The 25740-nt window shown below is 30.9% G+C and overlaps 2 long non-coding RNA genes across 4 annotated transcripts; one reads left to right on the forward strand and one right to left on the reverse strand.

Annotated features, from left to right (window-relative positions):
• Nucleotides 1-474: 474 nt before the first annotated feature.
• Nucleotides 475-17181, reverse strand: LOC139906848 (uncharacterized). Its single transcript, XR_011782888.1, has 2 exons — nt 16954-17181; nt 475-1574 (listed from the first exon to the last, which is right to left on the reverse strand). It is a non-coding gene; the product is annotated as an uncharacterized lncRNA (long non-coding RNA).
• Nucleotides 17182-17495: 314 nt separating this feature from the next.
• LOC139906847 (uncharacterized) lies at nt 17496-22319 on the forward strand. Of its 3 annotated transcripts, XR_011782885.1 has the most exons (6): nt 17496-18205; nt 18271-18614; nt 18675-21351; nt 21405-21544; nt 21607-21870; nt 21956-22319. It is a non-coding gene; the product is annotated as an uncharacterized lncRNA (long non-coding RNA). The 3 variants fall into 3 exon arrangements; XR_011782884.1 differs by having other exon boundaries at nt 18271-21351; XR_011782886.1 differs by having other exon boundaries at nt 18271-21351; nt 21607-21696.
• The last annotated feature ends 3421 nt before the right edge of the window (nt 22320-25740 follow it).

Here is a 25740-nt window from a genome sequence, read left to right on the forward strand (position 1 = left end):
GAAGGATCCTTGAGAGGACAGATACCCTTCACATCAACATCTGCGATCTTTTTCACTTCTCACCTATTGCCTCATTGTCTCTATCTTCAAGAATATATCATTTCCTAGAGATCTCCTATGGGCTTATAATTGACTTCACAAGAAACTGGAAGCTCAATCAAAAAACACTCTAACTTAATTAAAGGCTGTGTGTGACTCAGAAACAGAGAAAGTTACTCTTTAGTTCCTTCCTTTATTGAAATCCGTGTGCCCATTCCTACTTAAGTCAACACTACTTCGTCTCTAAGAACCCTATTTGAATCATCAGAGTTCTACAGTGTCATTGATGCAGATCACGCAGAAATAACTTATCTTTATCACATTTACATTAATTCTATTTATTAGGTGGAGTCCGTGATGTACAGTCGACATGGTCAATTATAGCAGCTGGACTCTTTTCTTACTCAAAAACAAGTGGAAAATAATTCTAAAATCTTAAAGATAATGAACATCTTTATTCTCTATAGTTTGGACTGTAAAGTATATCATATTCTGCTGTTACATATAAATAGCTATTGTATCTTGTATAAAATCATCCTAAGACTTTCAAAAAAAAAATATATGATCTTTTATTTTAAAGAATTGGTAGCCCTGAGCCCCCCTCCTCCAAGTCTGTCAATACAATCTACGAAAAATACTATCTGATTTCACTCAACCCCATTTGGTAAATGAAATTGAAGGACTATTTTATGTTAACTTGTATGTCTTGTCATCATTAATTCTACAATTCAATCTAATGCCAAATATAGTCAATCCATATATGTATTATTATTAGTAATTTGTATTGAATATCATTCCTTGGCGAATTTAATATATGAAAATATCGGATTACTACGTCAATCTCAGTATTAAGGATTAAGTCATTCTAATCATTGAATTTGTTGAATTTTTAAATTTCAAATTATTTAGCAAATCAGAATTGAAAAAATTAATTTTTGAAATACTTTTGTCTTCAAGACAATTAATTTTTTTACTCATAATTTCAATTTTTTTTTTTTTTCATTGAAGATATAACAAAATTTAAATGCTTTTATCTTCAACTTATTGCATATTAAAATTAAATAGAATTGAATGTAAAGTTGATGATATTGTTAGAGGGCTGACTATTTCTATTGGAACACATGTCACTTGATCTTCCGAATTATTGGCTGACAACTCTAATTCTGCTTTGCAGGATTCACGATTCTTACTATAGATATGATCCAGTGGTAAGATAACGTTTATCGTTGGAATTGCATCACATTTTAATTTTTTTTTTCCTTCATCATTTGGGCAAAACATTTTGCCTTTGAAATGTTTTTCGTAAATCAGTGAGGTTGGAGGTGGTTTCCAATTAGATAAATATTTAAGGTAAGATAACCATTGTCTTCTTCTAGTTAGTTCGCTTGTATATTTTGGAAAAGGAAATCTAAAGAACTGTGTGTTTCCATGTTTTGTTTTGTTTTATTTGGATCCAGATTGGCTCATACATTCGAGCACGGAGTATCCACCCATGATGAAAAAAATTAATGTAAGTTGAACAACAAGAAAAAAATCTATAAAGAGAAAAAGATGGTAAACTATTTGGATTATTAAAATATATCAAAAATTATTTTAAAATAATTAAAATAAATATGCCCCTAATGATAGCTTTTCATATTTAGTTTTTAAAATCAATTGACAGAATTACGTAAAATTTTACTTATTCAATTTGTTCCCTCTTATCTAAAGTACTTCCTTATAAGTAATGAAACTATTATAAAAATAAATGCGCATAAATATTAAAGAATGAAGTAAGTAGAATTGAGGGGATGATAATTTAAATTATATTTGAATGAGATTAATAACATGCATCATACTTCATGTTATTCTTACGTCACAATTCTATGCATGATGTATGGAATTGTGAAGTAAGGATGTTGATTCAAAACATAAATCTTGTAAGGTGTAATGTTTCCACGGGTACACTGAATTTTTACGGGGTAGCTGCGTCGATGCACTACTTTCTTTTAACGCTTTAGGTAGTACCACAATCTAAAGAACTGAACTGGATTGTGCCCTAAGGATCATTAGATATCATTACATCTCTTTTGAGATTATGAAAACCAATTGATTAGAGTGTGTGAGAGGTTGCATTATGCTGACCAACTACCTGAAAACTTCCCTGAAATATTCAATATTATCATCATTCTATATTATTATTTCAGTTCGAAAATAAGCTACTATTGTATGATGGGCATCTACTGTTCTAGGCTCATAGTTTTTAATTACTAAAGGGAAGGTAGATTGCCAGATCACAATTAAGCAAATGTCTTTCCAAATATATTTTCCATTGGCTTTAAACTTTCCCTTAGATATTTAAAGATTTGAGATCAATCGTTTGAATGTGAGGGGGAAGGTTTAATTTTCAATAAATATTTTCAGAGATCTACTTTATTCCTTTAATAAACAACAGGCTGCATCTAACTTATATATGTTATATCCAGGGAGACCCATATGTCTTAAGATCAGAAACTTCAACTGAAAATTTCTCCGAGACAGGTGTTTATTTTTATTTTTTTATTGTTCCATAGGATTCACTCACCCTCTATCTTTGTTTGTTGGGTGATAGCATTGATTTCAATCACTGGAAGCCCATCACAGTGTTAAATGAAGCTTACAGAATATTGTCTCGTGTTTTAGCTTAGCAAATTGAGCCTATTTTAAACCAAAATATTAAAGATGAACAAAAAGGTTTCCTGAGAAATAGAAAAACGGATATTTCACGAAATATACCTACAGCAATTGAATATATTAATAGGAGTAGCAAGCTTGGTGCATTGATTGCAATTGATTTTTGCAAAGCATTTGACTCTATACGTCGCTGCCACATTATGAGATCTGTTAAAAGGTTACTCCCCAAACGGTTTTTTATCCTATCAAAGCTTTACTCGCTAACGGCTCTTCTATAATTTCGTTGGATGGTAAAATGAGTGAGCTCATTCTATAAAGACAGAAGTATAGACAAGGTTGTCCAGTCGCCAATTTCTATTTATATCTGCCATCGATGAACTAACAAGGACCATTTCGTAAAAGTATTTAGGATTTGGAGTCTCTATTTGTGGGACTCCACATCTAATTGACCTATATGCTGATGATATAATGTTAATGATTGAAGCCAATGCGGAAATTCCACTTCAGTATAGGATCAAAGTTCTTTTGACTTTTTTTAACAAGTTTAAGGTCAACTCTGGATTATAAATGAATCTAACCAAAACTCCCATCCTTCTCCTTGGATCTTGGAAGTCGGATAGTTCTACAACAATCGAAGATTATAGAGTTGTACCGAAGATGAATATTGTAGGTATCAAATGGACAACCAATGGGGTATCAAGAGGTAATTGGGTACAATTAAATATGATGGTCAACAAACAGATGCAAAAATGGCATCATTTATCTATATAAAAACGCATTGATATATACAATTTGAGAATTGTCCCTCTTGTATTGCACAGAGCTACCTCCATTCCTTCTCTAGCAGAATCTGCAATGATTCAAGAAGATGTATGGTTTAAGGGTTTCTTCCATAAAAATTTGATTCCTGCTTTAAAGGATACAAAGTATAAATTAGGCAGTGGGCTCTGCCTTTTATCTAGTATAATTTCAAAATGTTACAAAAAGGTTGTGGAGGAATAAGGTGCATACCTGCAGAGAGACTGGATGGTGAATTTCACGTCCTCTATAATGTATCCAAATGGGAACAGCCTTAACTAATCGGAATTTGAAGTTTCTTCGCCACTTCTAGCGTCTATCCAGAGAATTTTATGGAGAAGAAGGCCTACTTATCATTCTGATTCAATAATTGATATAATTCACGAAAATAGGAATAACATCCCTTTTCTTAATAAGTTTTGGAATCTGTTTTTATTAGAGAAGACTACTCTCCATCATAAAATTTGTAAGTTATCATGACTGAAGTCTGGAATCTATCTTTTGAGATGGGAGATTCCGTCTTCCTCTTGAAAGGTCTCTTAAATATTTTCATCCTTCAAAATCATGGTTTTTAAAAATGAGCGTTTGCTAAAATTCATCGGTGGAATTGAAGTCTGTGTCAGACAAATATATGGTACTAGTCGAAATAAATATATGGTTCCTTCATGGGAACGAAACATTATCCGATCTATTTCTTGAATTTCAGATGGGACCAAATTTACGGCACAATTTCAAATTTCCACTGACAATATCAAATTTCATTATCCGTGCCAAGACTGCAGTTTTATGTTCAACTCTACCCTACACGCTTTTGCTGATTACCCGATTTTGAGAGTATTCAAATATATTATCCAATTCAACGTTAGTGTGACAGAAGATATTTCTTTTAACTTAATAAAGGCAAATATATTATTTGGAGCTTATAAGGGAAATAAAAATACTTCTCCTGGTCCCAAAGTCGTGAAGTTTTCTCTATTAAATATTAAGTCATTGATTGCTAAAAAATTAACTATTGATTCTCCATTATATGTGGAAGAATTAAGAGCTATAATGATAAGCGCAGCTGCTTTATATTCAGCAATTTCTATCAAAATCCCTCTGTCATCATTTTCGTTGTAAGCATGGACCGGATATTACTTCAGGACATAAAATATGAACTATAATGTTCATTTATGTTTTTTTTAAACGTAATTGTCTTGTTGCTTTTTATTTATATTACTTTTATCTTTATATATATTCATTATTTACACTATTTGTATTGTAGAATATAAATTAATTAATTTAACCAAAAAAAAAAAATCTTTTAAAAGTTAAGCTGATCGTGTATTTACAATCATCCACCACGTCCAAAATACTTCTGATAAGTCCACCGTGATAAGACAATCTTTTTTACCCATTCTTTCTTCATAATGTCCGAGTGCAGGAATCATTGACTCATGAAACAAACTATCCGTAAGCTTCACATTCATTTTTTCCCTGGTTTGAATGCCCTCTCCGTTAGTTTGTCGGCAATTTTAAGGGTGTTTCCTAGTTCAAGATTGTAAAGATCTACAATATGTAAAACTTTTCCTACCATTAATTTTCCTCCGAAGTTTGGGCATACCAAATGAGTTCGGGACAAGAAGTTGTTAAAAAAGTTCTTCATGACATGAACTGAGTCAAAAAGTAAATAGATTTTAGATTTTGACTGTAAGGATTGAAGATATAGGGGCTAAGATTTTCATGACTAAGCTCAGAGAAGTACGTTTTTTGATTTATTTGTGGACATCACAAATTGTAGCACGAACTTTAAATCCAATGTGAGAAACGACTCGGGCAACTGGATAAAATAAAAAAAAATTTACAGTTTCAGCATTCGTATTTTGGATACGCGATCCATTTCGTTATAAGTAGAATGAAGGCTCTTAATGAAAACACAGAATATTGTCTTGGATATCTCTTCAGCTTCTCCTAGTCCAAAAAAGATCGAGAGTAGTACTCGATTGTCTTGTGCAGAACGTTACATCAAATACAATATTAATGTATTTGTCTTCAGATATTTAACGGTGGTTTCAGAAAATCCTGTTTGTAAAATAAGTGATGTTGATACTTCTGAAAGTTGACGTATAGTGGGAAGAGTAAAGACTTCTTCGTGGAGCTCTCTGTATATAGAAGTTGAAAAACTTTTCCATAACATAGACAAAGCATACATCGATGTGGTGTACCTCCTCTGTGGAGGATCCTTTAGAAGGAGGGATAATTGTTCTTTCAGGAACCTAAGCTTTTTTTCTTGATGTTCATCCCAATGAGGATTGAGGCTCTGGAGACACTTAATAACTGATTTATTTAATTTTCAACATTGGTTTCAGTTAAATTTTCAGGAACAAAATCCAAAGTAGACAAGGAATTCAAATAGGCAAGTATATTCAATAAAATATAACACTTATTAATAAGATTATTGCCCATTATGTGTTCCAGTAGTTGAAATGAAATTTGTTTGTTCCTGTACCTGAAAAATGGAAATATACATGATTATCAATGAAAGTACATTTTAACATACTAAAATAATTACCATATTCTAATTGATAAGTCTAATTTAACTTTGCACAAAAATCGATGAAAAATCCTTGTGAATCCGAAAATTTAAGCTTTTAATAAATTTAGCAAAGCACCTTTCTCTTCCACTAACATCTCAAAAGAAAATATTATGAATAAAATTCATGCAGTCGAAATCACCAATACTATTTCTTCGATATCAGAACTTAATTTAAAACAGGACAGAGCTCGCTTACCCAGTGGGATGTTAATGACCGCTTTGACTCCATTGATCAGGCATTGATATTTCATAAAATGTTCCCGAAAATTCAACTGAAACCAATGTTGAAAATTAAATAGAATCAGTTATTAAGTGTTTTTATAAATGTAAGATTATGAAATATCAATGCCTGATCAATGTAGTGCTTGGACGAACTTTTACTTAAACAGGGGAGTCAACTTTCCTCTATGAGGTAAAAACCTAAATGGATCCTATTTGATATACTTGTTTTAAAAGGTTACAAGTGCCTTCCCCTGCTTATCTAAGAACTCATTGATCAAATATATATATCTAATTTTTTAACATTAAATAATGTTCAATTTTTGTAGGTAATTGTTATATATTCATATTAATTTTAATTCCTTTTTTGCCGATAATGAAGTAGACGATTCTAGATTTATTCACGATAACTATTTAAAGCTTTATTTTAAAGAATTTAATTGAATCATGTCCTGATGCTTTTAATTTTATGTCAGATAAGAACAAGATTAATGTCTCCCGTAATACCCTATTCCATATTGATAAGCATCCAAATCTTTTCAATTCATGAATTTTATACTGGTAAAGCCTTTCCTTCTCGCTACCTCATCACAAAGATAATTGAGTCCAAAAATAAAGTTGTGTAAGTCAAATATGATGAAAGAACTTGCAGTAAATTGTAACCTTCTTATTTAGACGAAACTACGATCAATGACTGCAGTGTTGATTGGTTCTTTGTAATGTGATTGTTAGGTTTCCCTTATTCAATAAATTTAGAATATGCTAAGAAGGCTGACAATAGACCAATTAAAACTATTGAGGTAAAAAGTCTTAACAACGTTTTTAGATCCAATTTCTGTGACGCGAGGCTAAAGATTTTAATGATCGATTGTATTACTTATTGTATAAAAACACTCAAAAAACTTAAAAAACATTTTCTAATGATGTAGCATGTCACTTTTTTTTTAGCTCATTCATAGTTATTCTACTTAGGAAAATGTCGAATAGGTCAATTGAATAAGTGATGATTTACTAAAATATATATTTTTAGGTATTTCATCGATTGGCTTCAGTGTGACTGTGTTTAATTATTTGGAATTTATTGCACGCGTGCCATAGGTTGTCGAACCCTTGATATATACAACTTCGATATGAAGAAACTTTCACGTTTTAAGTTTAATATGCACATTGACCCAATTTTGTAAAGGTTAGACTTTGATACTTACATATTGAGCATCCACTATCAATATGGCTATGAATCTAAACTTTTGCTGTAAGACCATATACATACTTAAGTACAAAGTTGGTGAATTAGGGAGCCTCGGACTCGAAAACACTCCATGGGATCCTCTGCTAGTAGTATTTACTTTATTATTAATAATTAGTTAGATCTCATCGGTAGAGATATATCTATCTTGTGCACAATTGTATATAGCAACTTCCACATGAAGAAGAAGGGTGATTGATTATCTTTTTGATTAAACTCCACGTCTCGCTTGTGTTTTGCAACCTAAAGTTATGACATATTTAACTGGATTCCGGTGTCTGAACAAGAAAATATTATTTGGATCAATCTATTATTTCAATTTTCTGTATATATAATTTATTGTTATTAGTTATATGATTCCAATTGTTTAATTTTGTATATTGAACATTAATGTATGATGGTATATTTTTTATTATGTAGATTATATTTAATTAAAGCCTTCTTTTTTAAACTTGGAACTTCAAATATATTTCGAAATACTCTACTTTGTCGTTTCATTAGCTATTATTCTGAGAATAAGGTCCACAATGAATTACAGTTTCATGGAGTGTGACGTTTTCAAATCTACTGTAACGGATAAAACGTCTAAGTCAATTATACGTAGTATATCTTCATTAAACATTTTGCTAATAAATACTCTCGTTATACCCTCAAAAATCATAATAAAGCAGGCAGATGATAATCACATCAGTTTTTTAAACAATGACACTATATGTATTTTTTTTTCCCTTCTCCTTGCACGTGTTTTTCTCTACAATATTATCAACTTTAGTGATCACAATTGATTCCATCTCCTTCTGTTGCTGTAACTCCTGTGGCGATACAGGCTCGTTTTCATCAAATGGATTTTGAACTTCAATTTAGGCTCGAATCTTCTCCAAATCATCGTTGTCTCGCTTCATACGGCCTTTCCCTATTTCTGCGTGTTGGTTGCTCGTTCATGTGTTTTCCCATTTAATATTGTCATTGAATCGTGTATCGAAGTGCAAACATGCATCGTGTGTATCCATGTCAACACAACTTTTTCTGTCATCCCTCGTCCACGAGTTAGACCACCTTTTGTCTTCAGCGACCACATTAACACCTGCTCAAAAGACAGGTAGGTCCAAATTCTGTTCCAAAAACGATCACGTCGTTGGACAACATGCTATCTGTTTTGTAAATTGTTCATGCAAATAGGAAAATGTTGATGGAAGGTTGCTCATTATTTGTAGATAAAGCCTTTCACTTTCGCGTAGTTGATGGGCCCTGTTGCAGCAAATAAATTCAGCATCGTAGAGTAGCAGCTAGATTATTTTGCCAGTTCTTTCCGTGGCAATGAATAACGTAACCGTGTCAAAACAACGGATGTATTGCACCCTAAGCGTTGCTGTACGGGAAATAGAACCAAATCTACTCATCATTTGTTCTATAACACTGTTTATCTTCTCCAGTACTTTGCAATTTCTGAATTCATCAAGTGGGCTGTTACAACGGATAATACCTTGATAGATGACCTTCACTTTATTAAAATTGTCTTCGGATCTCTTCTTGTAGAAGACTGTTAATAATTGTTAAACAGAGAGCACTTTGTAGAGTAAATGAACTCTTAAGGCTCTCGCTATGGCCTTTCCTATCATTATGTTTTGGATTGCATTTGGACCATAAACCATTTGTAAGTATTCTGGAATACCGGATCCTTTCATTGTACTACAAATGCTTCCTTATATAAATCATCAATGTATGAAATCCTTAAAGGCGGCAAACAATCTTCAAAGACTTTTCGGTAGTTATTTCCACTACTTTCAACCCCAGTGGCTGATCGAAGGTGATGCACGGCGTTCCAGTTCTAGCTTTGTTGGAATGGGCAATCACAAATAAAAGTGTGGAGTAAATGCAAGTGTGATCGTTAGGATTGACAGACCTTGTCAAGACTCAACACGGTCAATAAATAGTAACTCTAATATTGAGAACTTCAAACTTAGATGAATGAACTAATTATGACAAAAGAAGTGATTTTCCTATGTTTTATGTTTCAGATTCTGAAAACAGAACTGAGATTTTTTTTTTTTTTAGATCTGCTCTGGAATGAAATTTGAAAATATACTAAAACATTGCAAAAATAACAAATATTTTCAATGTTTTGATGATGTCAGCAAAAAGTACTTCAATTTTTTGAATTTTTGGGGGTTTATTTATAATACAAGGTAATTGTGTGCAAAATTTCATGATCATAGCATTTCTGGTTCAGATTTTAACCGGGATATTGGAGGGTGGAGGACAATGGAAAAAGTGAGTTTTGATAAAATTTGACAGAAATACCCAACTTTACTCTAACTGCAATAATTTTTTTTCCCCAATACCGATCAAAGCGGATTTTGGATATGTTAATTTACATATAATTGCGCTTCCTTTGTTAGCAAATTTGTTAAGTTACGAAAAAAAATTTCAGGTTGACCATTTTTTATTGCTTATGTGACTATACATAGGGAAAGGAGGGATTCTAACTCCTTTCTACAGCTATTTCTTTCTCCGGAGATTGAATAACAAGTTCTGTTCATTGGGAAGAGCCCCAACTGTCCGTCCTTTCTTTCATTAGTGGGGTTGAATGAATCAAAACTTGATCCATCCCCACTGATACGTAAGATTATAATAAATTAATTTGTAAGGGTATATTGAGCTTTATTCTCAACTGCCGTATTAAACTTAGTTAATATTTTACTACTTACAATTAAGTACACTCAAGTAGTTATAATACAAGAATAAAATAATATTTTATTCAGAATTTATTATTGTGACCGAGTTAAATATCTTCAATAAGTTTTATTTAATATGAATATTTGATTTAAGTGTTTGTGTCTAAATAGACATATATTATATCTGAGTAGAAACCTTAAGCCTTTATCATTGGACTTTCCCAGCTGTATGAATACCAAACGTTTGTTAACTATGTAAATATTACGATGACTACTCCTTGATTGCCTCAATAACTATTATTCAAAAGGCCTCAAACAATCTTATTACATTTGTTTAAAATATAAATAATATCTAAGTAAAAACCTACATAGTAAATCTTTATCGTTGAATATCCCAAACTATGAGACTACCAACCACCTTTTAACTACGTAACCATCACAATGGCTACTCCTTGGTTGTTCCAAGAACTATTGTTAAAAAGGCCACAAAAAAATCACCAAAAATATTATATGAATATCGAAGAAATTACAGGATATATATATTAAAAAAAATTAACTTGTGACCCTCATTTTTTATTTCATTTATTGTGATGTTTCTTTTTATTGCTAATTTTGTCTAAATATAAATATATTTAAGTTGGATAATTTTAGTAAGGATACAAAAGCGTGCGAATAGAGGGGAATAAATTCTTATGGCATCATTGATTAAATAAAAAACATCTTTCTCTATCAAAAACGTTATCAATTCCCGCCTTTATTATTCAATATCAATATAATAATAGATACTGATAAATGGTCGATAAAGAACTGAATAAAATGCTTAAAGTAACGTCTCCTTCTCTCTGGACTCCTGAAAATGCAGATCCAAGAATTTTGATACTTATCGGATGAGAAACAGATGGTTTGTCGGATTTGTCGATATAAATGTGCCTTTAGAACCCTGTCTGGAATTAAACGCCAATCATTATCTTCATCTCAAATCAAGATCATGGATATTCATCTTAAAATTCAAATATTTTAGTGTTTAAACATATTAAATATAATACACACACAAACAATTGGATAAATGAAGCGACATATTTTTAACTTAAAAGTGTTTTTCATGAACTTCGATCGATTTTCATTAATTAAAGACAGAAATACTTCCACGTTCTCTAAGAATTAGTACAAAAATACTTTATCCTCTACAGGAGATGCTTGAATTTCAACGGGAATTATGGCAGATTGAAACTTTATCTGAAGAAGAAAACCAAGCTAAGCCTCAAAAGAGAAGAGTCGACTCCTTCCTTGGGTTGGGAATCTTGTCCAATATGAGTAGTCCATCATGTCTAACGTTATTGTAATTAATAATGGAAAATTAAGTGATTAGCACATGAATTTTCTTTTCCGTAGCTTTTCTCATTATTATTTAACTCCTGAGCAATAAACTTCCTATCCTAAATGGATTAACTTACATTCAAACCCTGATTGGACGCTCATAAAAGACGGAGATTAATCTTGAGGATTTATTGCAGAGTTTTAACTGTAAGTCTTAGTTGGACTCAGAGTAGAATTTAGGATTGACCTTGGAGTCATTCCTTCCAATGTCCATTTTTATTTCCTTCTCCCCATCCTTCCTTGTCAGAGATGTTTGTAGTTTATGTAATGAAACGTCACGAAAGCTAAGCTGCTCTTCTCCTAAACATTTTTCGATTTATCAGGGTTACCATGTTGCATTTCGGTTGATTTTCTTTAATATACCCAAATTACACACTTTTTCCAACACTAATTATGATTACATTTACAGATTTTTTTTAAAAATTGGGGTAAAAACTTATTGGAAATGTAAAGCCCTCCGTGTAAAGCAAGATTACAAAATATTTCAGAGAATTATAATTTAGTGATAAATACGTTGTTGGATAACTTCAATATTCATAAAACCTTTTCTTAACCTAAAATTAATAAGGGTAAGGTAGAATTGATTTCTTGTGTCTTCAATTTCTTAATATCCTCAACATGACTTATTGCTGAATTGGCATCTAATTTAGATGAAAACACTTTGGCTTTGCTGCCAAGTACTTCAAATATATCAAGAAGTATTATAAGATGAAGATAAAGAAATGGTCACGTTACCCCAAACCCAACTGTAAGAAAAGGCTATGGTATCCCAAATAACTAAATTTTCCTATAATATGGCGAACATTTTTACTCTATACTCCTGCAAAATCACAAGAACTTATTTAATACCTTTCAACAAATTAATAACAACCCAACCTTGGAACCTTACTCCTTAATGATGGAATTAGAAAAATCAATTATGAATTCCTTTAAGGATGTGTTTCCTTGCACTAATATCCCTGGGTGCTTGTTCCATAAAACTAAAAATATATATCACCATAAATTAGATATTTGGCTAAAGATATGTTAACAAAAAGAAAAATATTTCATAGCGTTAGAATTCAAACCTGTGGATGATGATTGACAGATTTATTGACCTTGAACATGATGAAGAGTTAAGTGTTTGAAGCTCACTTTAAAATAGGAAGAAGTAATTGGAAAAAAATGGATATAGAAAGAGCTGATGGTACTTAAAGAAAGAAAATGTACAATGACATAAATAAAAGACTCCAACCCCAAGAATTAAATTAAAATATATGCAAAACATTCGCTGAAATTTTCTTAAATTTCGAATTTTACTGTGAGTTATATCAAGTACTTTATGTATTTTAATTTTAATAATTCAATAATGTATAGTTATAATGTTTATTTTAGAGAATAAAGGATATCAAATATCTTATTAAAATATTTAATATATATTATTTGTAACTAAAAAATTGAGGATAAAAAATGTAAACATTCCTCCAGAGCTGATGTTCTTTTTAAAAAACCAATGATCCAATCAAAGTTGACAAAACAACATTCTGGATTGGGTACAGGTGTGCCCCTCTAAAACTGAACACTCCTTTAAATTTTACACACCATGCACATATTTGTAATTTTATTGAGTTGAAACCGGTTTATACATCGAAGCAAGGGTCTTGTCTAGCTATGAAGAAAACTCCAGCAAAATCTAAATAGCAACAGTGAAACAACAGCTGATAATATGGAGAGACGTCGAGTGGCAATTTAAGAACTTTCTGCAAGGGGGAAAACTCCTACTGAAATTGCCAAGGCTCTGAACTGCAGCCGCACCACCCTTTACAGCTTGGTAGCCAAAGGGACTCCTGAGGCGACCACAAGATCTAAGTCAAGGCCTCGCAGGTCGGACGAAATGGTTGCACCCTTGAAAAAGTATGTCGAGTACAAAAGAAGCAAGGTCACCGTCAGCAGCCCCTCCAGGGAGTTCAACGTCAGTAGAGGAACCATGGACCGGCTAGTTAAGAAACATCTTGAGTATACAAGAGAACCCCCCCGTCAAAACCTCAAGCCGTAAAATTTAAAGAATTGTTCCGTTTTAGACGCGCACACCTGTATGAGCATGAGAGAAAGAGACAAGGTTTCAAGCGGGGGAAATAGGCTTTTGGAGTGCGAGTGAGTCAATCCAGGAAATATAAAAATATGATCATTGATTAAGAGATAGTCCAGCTTGATGATTTACCGAATATATGGGAGAGAGATGGCCTCTCGTAGGTTGGCCTGATAAGATTCTTTGGTGATAAGAGAAGGAAGTTCCCAACTTGACAAGCCGATGTCTACAAAGAATGAAAGAATCTGCAATAATATTGTAATATAATTATTAATTACAATATTATGCAATTAGATAAGGCCAAATAGATGCGGTAGAGAGGCTACTTACAATGAAGGAAAGATCAATCTTCCACCCAAAGCAATGATTTATCAAAAAGTATTTCTTTCTTTTTATTGATAAAGTTTGCTCTATTTCTTAAAGTCTCAACTAAGGCCATCATTATCATTCATTAAGGTCCACAAGTAAATGAGTCCTTTTGAAATAGAGGAATCATTCCAGATTCGTGATCCCTTACTCCTGTGTCCTTTTAAAGTATAAAAATACACTATTCGTTCTTTATTAATTATTTCATCAGTATTTTCCTGTTTTCTTCTTCTCCTAGCTACATAATTAATATGATCCTATTTCGATAACAGTAAAGTTCGGACCAATAATATAAAACATAAAAATACATCGAAATTTATCATGCTACAAAATTTCAACGAGGCAAAAGTATCACCGATAAAATGTAGATGACAAATTTACATGTAGTAAAAATGTTCACTGCAAAATTAGCGGTCATGATAAATAATATCCCCATTTTATCAATCTTGATAATGAAAGGTTGCCTCTCACTCTCCTAGCGTTCCACCTATACTTATCTCTAAAGCATTGAACAAGGTAACGAAACGCGACCGTTTGTTTGAGAAAATACAGTGGGAAATATATTTAATATTTTTTTACAAGATATCACTTTTCTTATAGTTTTACTCAGTAATTTATCTGACTTTTTGAATAAGAAATAGAAATACAGGATAAATAATTATATTTTTAATTTATATTACTAATTCTTAAGTAATATCAGAAAGTGGCTACCAATATTTAGTATAAGATGAAAATAACATTTATTAATCTTTTAAAAAAATAGTTTACATTAAAAAATCTTGCTTTTTTAATAATTAAGGACATTACTTTTTTTAATTTTATAAAAATACTAGCTAAGAATTTCCCGGCATTGCTCGGACTAAGCAAGAAGAGGAAAATAACATTGAAAATGGTCAAATTAATTGATTACATAAAAAAAAATATTTAGAAAATACTTCTATATGCTACATATACTATTAATCATTATATGAATTTTTCGTTGTTGTTGAAAAAGATCATGATAATTTTAGTTATCTTGTGACCTTGAAATAACTGATCAACATATATATATCTAAAAAAAAAAATTCTAGATAAGAAGTACATTTTTTATTTACTTAAAAAAAATTCCAAATTGAAATTCGCGAAGAAAATTACGAAAAACTTTGTTGCACTAATTTTGCAAAACAAAATAGTTAATAGCATTTATTGAAATTGTAAAAGAAACACAAGCCTACCAATATTTTTTTCGTACTTGCAAAAACAAAAAAGTTATAAAGAATAATATTGTCAAAAAAATAACATTCGATACTGGTTCGTTTTTACAAATATTGCGAAAGTTATGTAATAAAATAATCTGGAAATTGAAAATCCCCTTATGAAATTGTTGCATCGTCATTTTTTTGTACAAAAGCATCGTCTCGTGGCATTTTTTTTTAACTGAAAATTTACGTTTGATGAAAAAATGGAAAAAAAAGAGAAAAAAAAATCAAAAAATTATTCAGAAAATGACAGATATTTCAGTTAAACATCAATTTTTATTTGGCAAATTTATATGGGAACGAATCTCCAGGCAAATTTGAACAAACTTTATTCCATTTAATATTCCCATATTCTATCGGAAGTTCATTTTTTTGCACCTGAAATAAACAAAATTGCAATTTTCACCGATTTCTTTTTAAGGGCATGACTTTTTTGATTTTGAAAAAATTTAGAAATGTAGTAATTCGTATAGTTGCTTTTAAAACGCCAATCACTTATAGACAAATAACTCAACCCCCTATTTAGTCTCCTTGAGCTGCAAAAACGTTTTTTGGGTTTTGGGTAGGGCATAAGCCACCTTTATATGACATCCCAAAAAATCAAGACCCCCGTTTTAGCTTATCTCAGATCAAAAGAGGGACCCATGCAAAACTTCAGCCTGCTAGGTTCAATAGTGTGGAATGTGTAAAGGATATCTACACACACAATCTTTCTTTTATATATATACAGATAAATTCATATGTAATTTTTTTTAATGGAGCAAAGGAAATAAACATAAATGTGAATTAAATTACAGATTTTAATTATTTGACTTGCATTAAATCACAATATAATTTTATATGTAATCAAGCCATGCATGAAGTTTTGAAAAAAATTAGGTAAGTTATACCAACTTCCACTATCTATGTTACAGTAATTAGTATCACAGCATGATGTACAATAGGTAAATCTAGTTCTTGCTCCCATAGAAACACAAAAGTTTTGACAACTTTCGTAAGCACAATCTCTTTCCATGGACCATTGTATTGCTCCAGCACTATGATCATATTCATCTGAAATATGATACTCCATTCGACGAACCTAATACATATAAGAATTAATACTTTTGTATCACTTTTTTTTATAATCTTTTTTAAGTGGGAAGGTTGAATGTTAATGTATGAGACCCTAAACTGCTTATGTTAAAACGGAAGGGACTATAAAAAGTGTCCCCTACCCTCAATATTCTTCTTTGGAACCGAGCATTGGTTTAATGGCTTTATTAAAAGTTTGAGAACTACCGATGTAGATGATTTAACAAAATCATTTAAAAATCAAATTGTAAGCGACACAAGATGAAATTTTGGGATATAAGTTCATTTGGCGTTCTTCAGATAAAAACAATCATAGACACAAAAAGTAGGAATTTTATCAACAATTGCTATGATTTTCAAACTTTATACCATTTTCCTTTCGAAATAAAGAATTTTAGTCAACACAAAAGCTGCTACTTTATGGAAGGAAATTACCGAAGGGGAAATTAAATAGATGAATAATTTGGAAGTAAGTCTAAAAGTGACATTATTCTTATATAAACAAGCAGCACCTTAAATATCCTTATTTCGCTAAGAATAAATTTTTTAAGATATATAAGACTCAAACAAAATTCAATCACTAAAATTTTAAAGATAACATTTTGCTATATGAGAACTACCCTTACCTTGTTCAAGAAATGTTAACCCATGAAGAAATACGCCGTTTAAAGAAAAAAAAATATTTTAATTTGTTTTCTTCAAATATTTGACATCTATGATAACTTTGAAATTGTTTGATGACAATAGAAAAGAATTAGTTTTTCTTATAAAGTAAGTCGATATCAAAATATTTAAATATACTTGTATATAGGGGATGTCTAGAATCTTATCTTTACTCAATGCTGAGTTATATTTACACGGCAAAACGTTTTAATTAAATTAATATTTCTAAAAATAAAGTATTAAATTATTAATGTAAATCATCCCCATCAACAGTTGTAAAAATTCAGTCTAGAATGGGTATGTTGAAAGAAGGTGTTGTAGAAGACAAAAATCAACATGGGAACCTTGACAATTTGAAGAATGTTTTGGAGCAGATAAAGAATAATGCTCATGACGTTTTATTAGATGAGCTATAGTCGCACAAGGAGGGAAAAAAATGGATATAAAGGACATTTGCTATAATCTCTCCTATGTTGATCTCCAATTGTACTCTGAGCCTAACAAGGACTTACAATTTTAACTACTCAACAAATTTTGAAGGTTACGCTCCGTCTTTTATGAGTACACACGAATGTTCAATCAGGTTTTGAATATAATTGAATCTATTTAGGAAAGGATATTCACTACTCAAGAACTAAATAATAATGACAACTGCTAAGGAAAATAAAATTTATCCTTCAGATTACCAATTAAAAAAAAAAAAATTGGCCAAATAAAAAATAGACTGCATTTTCAGTATTGTACATCAAACAATATTTATTCATGAATCAAATATTTCAATCCCGTGCTATGTAGAATAATATTCAAAAAAAGAAAAAAACAATATGTACTGTATAGCTATTGTTTGCTGCATTACTCTATTAAAAAACGAGTGTTTGATCTTTTTAAAGGAATTTTGATATTACATTTAAAGGAAAAAGTATAATATTTTGTGTACATTACATTTTGAATACTATAAAACTATTTTTGAGTGGGTCATCGATAGTTACCTTGCAAAAAACTTTTTTCCCTACGCAAATACGAGTTCTTAGACTATTGTTCGAATGATTTAAATTTCGGCAATTGCTTCCGTCTTTAATTGTAGTACAAGAATAACAGAACAACTTTTCACCATTTATTGTTGAATTTATATCAATTTTTTCGACAGATTTTTCAAAATCATCAGTGGAAGAGTATGTTTGAAGTAAATTAAAATCCACAACATTTAATACTAAAGTAAATTAAATTTATTATTATTTTTTAGTCAAAGATGTTTAAATTATATATATCTTTACTCACAGTTAAAAGTTTGGCATTGAAGGAAGATAATTGAAAATGTAAGTATTGAACGCGTCATTTTTATTTATTCTCTTTGTAAATTCTTATGAATACAAACAGTTTTTTCTTGATAGCTTTCTCTTTTATTGGTCTTTCTCAATGTTATAGGGGACAAATGTGTCGAATATTTTTAAGTGGCTGATAAATGTATCAAAAATATTCAATAGTACAAGAATTTTAGTTTTCTTAAATGATAAAGTACATTTAAATGCCAGAACAATATAAACTTTATAGAATAATTGTATATATATAAGGTGAAGTGTGAGGGTGTGCGTGTCTTCAACGGTCTAAATATAAATATATAATTGTGGGTAGAGATTATTTGTCTAATGAAAAGTTATATTTTTTAAATTTGTGATCTTCTTAGGGTACTTTTGGGTTTTCATTGAGGTTTTGGGTGTGGAATTTGGTCACTTTTTTGTCATTTTTTAGCATCACGGAATCTTCTTAGAATATTCTTTCTTTTAGTTCCCGGGGGAGGGGATGGTTGGGGGGGATAGTTGGGGGGGAGTTTCTCTTTACGCTAACTAAGCCGTGATTATTAATTTTTCTCTTTCCTTGTGACTAATGGCTCTCTGCGCAAGCGTGTGAAGAATAACCTTAATTAGGTATACTTCCTGAATTAATTCGATTTCGTTTTAGAGAAAATCTTTTTCAAGACATTATGGAAGACAAACTAACTGATTGTATTCTTGAGGATTCTTTATAAAAATCTAAGCAAAGAAAAATTATTTCCAGAGGTAGAAAAACAATAAAGAAGCTGTCCATACGATAAATTTGAACACAACGTTCAATTGGAAAAGTTCGTATTTACTTTAACAAAATCTCATACAAATCGTGAATTCAATAATATTAATATGAAACAACTCATGGTTTATAATGCTACGCTGTTTTTTGGCTATACAGAGAATGAAATTGCTGGATTTCAATCTCGGTATGGTTTGGTTATGCGTCCTTCTATGCACATTAACCTATTAATGTGTGCTCTCGGATATTGAAGCAATCATACATTGTTAACATAGAAGGATCCAATCGTAAAATAAAATCTTTATGTAGGAAAATAAGGGATATTGAGGACTTCGAAATATAAAAAGAAAAAAAGATTTACCAATACTGCAGTCAACACCTTCAAAAAAGTTGATAAAAATAAATTAAGAGAATGGATATCAATGTTTTTTAAGGTTGCATATTCTTATCCTGACCCAAATTCTGAAGATACTGCTGCTGAAAGTAAATTTAAAAACTACAAATCGGTTTTGAGAGCATTAAACTTCAAATATGAAGTAACAGGAGACCCTTCTAACATCCCTCAAATTATACCCGTTGACTAGTATTTACTTAACTTAAGGTTTATCAGTGTCCGCCACAATGCCAAAAATATTTCTAGTTTGGGCGCTCTCGCATGAATTGTAGTGAAAAACGTCTACAAATTTATGAAATACACATCTGGGCTTTTGCTAAGGTCAAAAATTCTGTAAAGGTTGCAATTAAAGATAAGGAAAGTTCCAATAATCCCGTTGCCCCTACAGTTGTTTTAATAAATGATGGGTCACCAAGCGTTTAAGTATCTTCAATACTTAAACGCTTGTATTTATAAAAACCAGCAAAAAATATCTTGTATTGAACCTCCTTCACTTATGGAAACAAATAGTGTAGATATACCCGATGTTCCTAAGGAATCAAGATTAATAGAAATACAAGGTTATACCATAATTTGTTTACGACTGATGTTTGACTTCCACTACACTTTTAATATTGACGTCATAGAAGATGGGTGGTGGCGTGTTTGGTCAAAATCTGTTTTTTTTTTGCCCAACAGTCGGTAGGATACATTAAATGGAAAATTGTAGCAATGGTGACGTCATAGACTATAAATGATTACGGGTTTTATCTAAATCTGCCTGTCTTGCCCAACAGTCGGTAGAATACATCAGATTGAAAATTCTAGCAAGCCCGATTACATGATGGTCCAACCTTATATTTCTATTAATCTTGCTGAGGAATATTCTATTTATTATAATAGAGAGTTGCATCACGATGAGAAAAATAATATAAACAACATCTCTGACATTGAGGCAGTAAGGACTGATTAGGACACTGAAGATAACACTCAACCGAAATCAAAACTTTATTCTGCACTTGTTGTTTAAAAGACTGGAGCGACTAATAACTCATCTGTTAAAAAGTATTTACAGGAAGACCTCGCTCAAAGGATGATCAAGGAACATGATTCTAAACAAATCAAACAGTTGTATCGAGGATAAATGACGAGAAGAATAAAAAATAGTAAGATGCTTGTCACTTAGAAAATCAAAAAGGAATCATTATTACATTTCTACTGAAAATATAATAATATCATAATTAAGGGTGATAATTTTGGTAAGAATAGAAAAGCGTGCCAGGAGAAAAGAAGAATTACTTATGGCATCATTGATTAAATAATATACATCTTCTTCTATCAATCATGAACGTTATCATTCCCGCCTATTATTCAATATTAATATAATATGAGATGGTGATAGTCGATAGAGAACTGAATAAAATCCCCAAAATGACGTCGCCTTCTGTCTGGATTTATGAAAATGGAGGCCCAGGAATTTGGAAAATACTTACCGGATGAGAAACAGATGGTTTGTCGGATTTGTCGATATAAATGTGCCTTTAGTCCCCTGTCTAGAATTACACGCCACTCATTACCCTCATTTCATAACAAGAGTATGGATAATCATCTATAAAATCAATTTGACGATGAATACATCAAGTCAGACTTTAACTTTGATCTCACAACGATGCTTATTGCTTATAATATAATCTTATCCATTGCTAATCATCTACGTTCAAAAAATTTATGGAGAAATACAAGGGTAAACATATTGGTTCCCGAGGAACCATCATTAAATTAATGGAGGATGTTGGTACTGATGTCATATATAGAAATACATATAAAAATGTTTTGAGTCATCCACACCAAATAACGATCAAGTTATCAGTAAAAAGTATTTACGAATATCGAAATGGAACTCTGAATTTTGTACAATCTCACAGTAAGTATTCAATTTTTTTTTAAATCTAACCATAAAATATGATTCTATTTTAGCTAAACATATCAAGAATTATGATACACAACTCAGTAAAGGGCAAAAACAACTGCTTAAATGGTCACAACAACGGGGGTAGTAGCTTTGGATGGTTTGCAACTAGTTTGTCTGAGACTACTTACTTCGCTTTAAGACTTGGGTATGATAATTAGGTTTTCCAATATTACATAGTCAATAAATATTACTTTTTTATCACTAAAGGCTTAACTATGGTTGATGGGCTCCAAGAAATGGTGTTCAGAAAACTCATAAAAGGCAAAAACAACTGTTTAAATGGTCACAACAACGAGGGTAATTACATTGGGTGTTGCATTATAATTAACAATTGTGTATATCCATCATGATAATAGTATGTTGTTATATAAGCGTACCTAAATAACGGGGAAAAATATTTTTGATGCTCTTAATAGGGAGTAATATCGCCGGACATTACTACATAATTAGCTTTTGCTCTAAATCTTTACGGTGAATTTATTTATAACATTTTTTTATTAGTATATTTATTGTCTAATTTTATGATTTTGACATTTACTTTATTATTAATAATTAGTTAGATCTCATCGGTAGAGATATATCTATCCTGTGCACAATTGTATATAGCAACTTCCACATGAAGAAGAGGGATGATTATCTTTTTGATTAAACTCCACGTCTCGCTTGTGTATTGCAACCTAAAGTTATGACATATTTAACTGAATTCCGATGTTAGAACAAGAAAAAATTATCTGGATCAATCTATTATTTCAATATTCTGTATTTATAATTGATTATTATTAATAGTTATATGATTTTAATTGTTTAATTTTCTATATTTAACTTAAATGTTTAATGGTTTATTTTTTAGTATGTAGATTATATTTAATTAAAGCCTTCTTTTTTAAACTTTGAGCTTCAAATATATTTCAAATACTCTACTTTGTCGTTTCATTAGCTATTATTCTGAGAATAAGGTTCATAATGAATTACAATTTCATGGAGTGTGACGTTTTCAAATCTACTGTAACGGATAAAAAACGTCGAAGTCAATTATACGTAGTATATCTTCATTAAACATTATGCTAATAAATACATTCGTTATACCCTCAAAAATCATAATAAAGCAGGCCGATGATAATCACATCAGTATTTTAAACAATGATACCATATGTCTTTTTTTTCCCCTCCTCCTTGCACGCGTTTTTCTCTACAATATTATCAGCTATAATCATAATATTCTTTCAATTCTAAAAGACCTACATCCGAACTGACACAAGCAAAAAATGGTGAAGAACAACCCCATAAATAGTCTAACCAACTATTATTTCATTTTGATCTCTAAATATTAATTCCCCACAAACCTTGGAGAGTAAATATCGTCTCTCTAGATTGCTAAAATTCCAGAACTTCCCCGATTTTATTATTCTATGTGATACAAGATGCAACTTGGATATCCAATTCTTATTACCAGACTGGTATGTGCCTTACAGAACTTTTAATAAAAACCTCTTGAAGACCAATTGTGACTTTCTGATTGAGAATTTCATTAATTTCAATGGCCTTCCTAAGGAACTGTTCTAAAACTCCTTCTCTTCAGCCCTTCTAAAATTGTTTAAAAAGACGAAATATTTCCCAACGGAGCCCTGCAGATTCCATAAATGCTATTAAAATTAAATTCGTCAATTCTCCTGAAAAATAGTTTAAATATAGTTTACTAACATATACACTTGAAGTCGATGACAAGTTTTTTAAAAACGAAAGGAATTTACTTTTTACTGCAAAGAAATACCTGAAACGACGGATCGAATTTTACAAGAAAAAAATGTCGGAAAGCGTACAACTACATGTGACCAACAATGGTATTACACAAGTTATTGAAGTGCAACATGGTAAGAAACTTGGAATGATCTACTTTCTGACGACCAGTAAAAACGCTAAAATTGACACAATGATCACTTTGTTTTATATAAGCTTAGGACTATAAAAGAGAGTGATTTAAATGGAATAGTACTTATTTTTTAAACGAGTACTTTAAATAGCATTTAATTTTAATTTTTAATTTAATATCGCTTTAACTTTCTACCTTAGATGTTTTATTATGATCATACATGTAAATCCGGTGTGTTTTTTAGCTGGCCCATTAATTTGTAATTGGAACTATAAAGAGCGAATTTTATTATCCTTAGCAGTTATGATAATTATTTAATTCCTGAGTAGTGAACATCCTTTCCTAAATAGATTCAATTATAATCAAAGCCTGTTTGAACGTTCGTGTGTGCTCATAAAATACAGAGCGTAAGCCTGAGCATATGTTGTGGAGATATAATTGTATGTCCTTGTCGGACTCAAGTAGAATCGGTGATTGTAATCGAAGTAATACTAGCCATGTCTTTTTTTATATCGTGTTTTTCCTTCCTCTCTTGTCACAGCTGATTGTAGCAGCTCTAATAAAACGTCATGGGAATTATTTTTTTCTCTTCTCCAAAGTATTCTTGAAATTGTTAGGTTTGTTGATGTCCGTTTTTGTTTTTGTTTTTTTTGACATGCCCATTCTACACTAAACTTTCACCGAAAGTATTTATTAGCAAAATGTTTAATGAAGATATACTACATATAATTGACTTAGACATTTTATCCGTTACAGTAGATTTGAAAACGTCACACTCCATGAAATTGTAATTCATTGTTAACCATATTCTCAGAATAATAACTAATGAAACGACAAAGTAGAGTATTTCGAAATATATTTGAAGTTCCAATTTTAAAAAAAGAAGGCTTAAATTAAATATAATGTACATAGTAAAAAACAAACCATCATACATTTATGTTAAATATTAAAAAATTATAATCATATAACTAATAATAACATATGTCATAACTTTATGTTGTAAAATACAAGCCAGACGTGGAGTTTAATCAAAAAGATTATCACCCTTTTTTCCTCATGTTGAAGTTACTATATAGAATTAATAGTGCACATGATAGATATATCTCTACCGATGAGATCTAAATAATTGTTCATAACAAAGTATCATAAAATTAGACAATAAATATACTAATAAAAAAATGTTAGATTTAAATCCATCTCTTCTTACAATCTTAGTACGAACAGCTTTTATAATCCTAATTTCATTTTTTTCATGTTTATATTTTAAAAAAAAACGTGAATCCAAACAGTCAAATGTAAAACCATAATTAATTATGATAGATATAAAAATGAGACTCCTTTATAACTCATAAGACAATTCAGGCAACCATTCTTGACTTAATGTAGTTTTCTAACATGACATCGTAAAGATTTATAGCAAAAGCTAATTATTTAGTAATGTCCGGTAATATTACTCCATATTAAGAGCATCAAAAAATATTTCCCTCCCCACTTATTTATGATTGTATAACAACATATTATTATCATCAAGGATATACACAAATGCTAATTATAATTCTACACCCAATGCAACTACCCCCGTTGTTGTGACCACTGAAGCAGTTGTTTGTGCCTTTTATGAGTTTTCTGAACACCATTTTTTGGAGCTTATCAACCATAGCTAATCCTTAAGTTATGAAAAAGTAATATTTATTGACTATGCAATAATGGAAAACCTAATGATCATATGAAGTCTTTAATGAAAAAAATTTGTGTCAGACAAACTAATTGCGAATCATTTAAAGCTTCTACCCCCGTTGTTGTGACCCTTTAAGCAGTTGTTTTTGCCATTTAATGAGTTGTATATCATAATTTTTTATATTTTTAGCTACAATAGAATCATATTTTTTAATTAGATTTGAAAAAATGAATACTTACTGTTCGATAGAAAAAATTATTTACCTTCGACTTTTTCTTTAATTTTGGAGATGACATCATTACCAACATCCTCCATTCATTTGATTATGGTTACTCGGGAAGGGACGGGTTTATGCGTGTATTTCTCCATAAATTTTTTGAACTTAGGATAATTAGCAATGGATAAGAGTATATACATGTAATAAACATTTTTGTGAGATCAGAGTTAAAGTCTGACTTGATGTATCCATCATTAACTTCATTTTATAGATGAATATCTATGCTCTTGATATGAGATGAGGATAATGAGTGGCGTTTAATTCTAGATAGGGGACTAAAGGAACATTTATACCGACAAACCATCTGTTTCCCGTCCGGTAAATGTTTTCCAAATTCCTGGGCCTCCATTTCCAGAAATCCAGACAGAAAGCGACGTTACTTAAGGAATTTTATTCAGTTCTCTATCGACTATCATCATCTAATATTATGTTAATATTGAATAATAAAGGCAGGAATTGATAACGTTCTTGATAGAGGAAGTTGTTTATTATTTAATCAATGATACCATAAGTATT

Source organism: Lepeophtheirus salmonis, chromosome 12 (genome assembly GCF_016086655.4).
Source record: "Lepeophtheirus salmonis chromosome 12, UVic_Lsal_1.4, whole genome shotgun sequence".
Lineage (NCBI taxonomy): Eukaryota > Metazoa > Arthropoda > Copepoda > Siphonostomatoida > Caligidae > Lepeophtheirus > Lepeophtheirus salmonis.